This window comes from Silene latifolia, chromosome Y (assembly GCF_048544455.1).
Source record: "Silene latifolia isolate original U9 population chromosome Y, ASM4854445v1, whole genome shotgun sequence".
NCBI lineage: Eukaryota > Viridiplantae > Streptophyta > Magnoliopsida > Caryophyllales > Caryophyllaceae > Silene > Silene latifolia.
Genome location: NC_133538.1, coordinates 15,424,561 through 15,427,967, shown reverse-complemented (window position 1 = coordinate 15,427,967; position 3,407 = coordinate 15,424,561). Strand labels below are relative to the sequence as shown.

General features: G+C 38.5%; 1 non-coding gene across 1 annotated transcript; it reads left to right on the top strand.

Annotated features, from left to right (window-relative positions):
* The first annotated feature begins 522 nt into the window (after window positions 1-522).
* On the top strand, window positions 523-631 carry LOC141636507 (small nucleolar RNA R71). Its single transcript, XR_012541113.1, has one exon. It is a non-coding gene; the product is annotated as a small nucleolar RNA R71 (small nucleolar RNA).
* The last annotated feature ends 2,776 nt before the right edge of the window (window positions 632-3,407 follow it).

The following is a 3,407-nucleotide window of genomic DNA, read 5'->3' as shown; positions in this document are numbered from 1 at the left end:
GGCTTATCGGGACCATCATAAGAGAGGCCACTTCGGAGATTAATGGCATTAATGGTTTCAATTGGCCCCTCACATTTGCTTGAAGAATTGGCGACTTGGTTAGCCTCTAAATTCTCTAACTGCTTCACAAAATTCTTTGCAGATTCAATCCCAGCTTCTTCTATTTTCGTGACTTGAACCAAAAGAGCTCGGACTATTTCTCTCAATTCCGCGGTCTCATCTGAGTTATGAACAGGAATTTCAATTTCTCTCTCAGGGACCTTAGAAGTCTCGAGCTTTTCGAGCCGGGCTGTAATAGAAGCTATGAGTGTCGCAACGGCACTCATTTCATCACTTTGCTTTCGCGAGTTTCCACGCGAACTCCCAAACTCAGCTCTATGGACTGCCATCTCCTCAATAGTGTTCCAACCTTTATTCTGACCGGTATTATTTTGGAACCTACCATTCGCAGCTGCGTCCAGGATAACCTTGTTGTCATCATATAAAGCATTATAGAATAAGTTGCAAAGGTACCAATGCTGGAAACCGTGGTGAGGGACAGACCGAACCAAACTCTTGAAACGTCCCCATGCTTCACAAAATTCCTCATCAGGTCCTTGCTGGAAATTTGTAAATTTGCTTCTCAAGGCATCAGTCTTTGCAAGTGGGAAGTATTTTTTGTAGAAAGCTAACGCTAGAGATGTCCAATCTGTAACTCCAGCTGCTACCCTATCAAGGTAGCGATACCAATCTCGCGCAGAATCCTTCAAGGAGTACAAGAACATCATCCCCTTTACTTCATCCTGGGTCACCCCAGCTGGTACAGGTATGGAACAGCAGTAGTCTGTGAAAATTTCCATATGGTTCAAGGGATCCTCGTCCGGTAGACCAGCAAATTGATTTCGCTCCACTAAATCGATATAGGAGGAACGAAATTCGAAGTGAACAGTATTAGGGGTGGGTAAAATGTATCCCTTTGGAACATGCTGCTCTTGTGGCTGAAGATTGTCATATATTGTAGTCATGTTCGCAAAACTGAGAGTACTTAAGTCTTCCTCTCAAAAACTTGTCTTCTAACTGTGCAAAAGCAAAACTAGAAGCAAGAGTAAGTAACGGCCTCAAGGAACCAAAGTTCCTTGAGACAAGAAAAATAAACTAAAAATAAAGCAAACAGAATTACACCGTCTCCCCGGGAACGGCGCCAAAATTTGATACCGTCGTTTTGTATCAAAATTAAATTTATAAATCCGAACTAAAACTATACCTAGTGATAGTAAGGGTCGAACCACAGAGAGACAAGATCAATTCTATTTGCTATTTTCGGTCTATAAAAGTAACAATTAAATGGAGGTTTTGAATTTGTTTGATTCTAGTGACTAATTGCTAGAATAAGAAATTTCTCAAACAAGATAAAAAGAAGATCAGGAACTTCGGTTCACCATGGCTAAGGTCAGGTCAAAAAGGTAGAAGAGGACCTATAATACAGTCTCAGAAAATATGAGCAAGCCTTTCGATCAATGCTCAATAACAACCTTACGGTCTTCTAATTCCCTAGATATTCTCAAAGCTTTCGCTCAAAGGAAATTCAAAATCTAATGATAACCTAACCTACTAATCTTTCAATCTAGCAAGATAGATTTATCAAAAGAAAACAAGATCGATATGGAAGAAAATCATACTAATAAAATTGACCCTAATTTACGCCATGGCTCACCTAGTTCCCAATCAAGATAATTAGCTATGCATGATTAAAACTATAACAATTGCAAAATTAATGACATAGAATAAAATTGACATGATTGGAATTGAATGTAAGATGAAGGATTAAAACTGAAATACTTAAATATAAATTGGTAACAACGAGAATTAAATTGACAAGAAAATAAGAAGAAGGAAATTGCATAAAGCTTACTAAAGAATTGATGAACAAAGCAATCGAATTGAAAATTCGTAATCTACACTTTCTTGTTCCCAAAAACTAGATCTAAAAACTTTCAGTTCTTCAATAATGAAAAGCATAACCTAAATTATTGCTGCCTACTACTGATAAACGTTCTTCCAAAAGTTAATTACAAAACGGGCTTTCAAAAGTCTAAAGCGTAAAATAAATCTCAGGTTCGCGACCTGGTCGATCGACCAAGTGGCACGGTCGTTCGACCAGCCAGTACACTACTTCCTTCTCTGCTGAATTTCCACGGTCGATCGACTGAGCAAGATAGTCGATCGACCAACTACACTGTGCAGAAACATCCTTTTCTCTTCAAAACAGCCTCTTCACTCCATGCACGTATCCCGAGGTGAACGAATCCGAACTCCCATCTTCCAAGTTTCCAATAAGTCACTTCCGGAGGACGATTTAAGCTTGATTTAGCTCACTTTCACTCATTCGTACAATAAATCATAGAAATTCCAAAGTAAACCGTTTCGGGAGAAATAATAGCTTTAAACTAACAAATACGCATAGAAATACGTGCCAAAATTGCAAATAAAGTGTATAGAATATGCACGTATCACTATGTTATTTAAGAAATAGATTTTCTTGAATTGTTCTAGGCAATAAAGAACAATGAGAAATATTTACAACGAAAATTGAGTACACTTGCAATCATGGGATGTGCAAGAAGGATGAGTCCCGCACACTGTGAAAACAGTGGGAGCTATTCCAAGGCTAGAAGGCCTATGTCTTGATTGGATCTCGACACGTACTCAGAAAGTTTTGTAATGCAAATGTATACATTACAAAGGAAAACGATTATGTAGTAAGGTTGAGTAAGGTACAAGAAGTTGATAAAACCTACTAACCAAAGCCTTCTCATAGGCTTAACATAATGAGTCCTGTCATTTCAATTAAATTGAGATGAACAACTACATTCAAGATCAAACTGGATTATAGAATATGAAGTAGTAATCAGGCATTGACTATTCATATGTGATAATCACATTTGTCGTTCGAGTTTTACTTTAAAACTCTTTTATTTTACTTTGTTACATCCAAACGGGTTGTATGACGATATTGAACTCCGTTAAAGTGAACCCGGATTAACATAGTATTCGTCCATAGTCACTTGTATGAGGTGACGTCTCGAAGTGACTAGAGTGTGATGCGATTGATGGCAAGTTCAGTGCCATACAGTCATGTGAGATGACAAGTCGATCACATAGGCAGAATGTTAGGAACACTTTGTCGGTCAGTGACCGCTTATAGAGTTCTGGCAAATTTATATAGCCTGGTCGTGGCGAGAGCTACTATAGTATTCTAATGAGTCGATTGTTTTGACGAAAGATTGTTCGCCTAAGATGGCACAGTTTCAGATTAGCTTTGATTTATGTTACTACGACTTTCGTAAATGGGCTCAAATGGGCATATTTTGGGTTATGATGGCCGTGGCTAGTCGAAGGGAATAGTGCGACAGGAATTGTTCACCCCC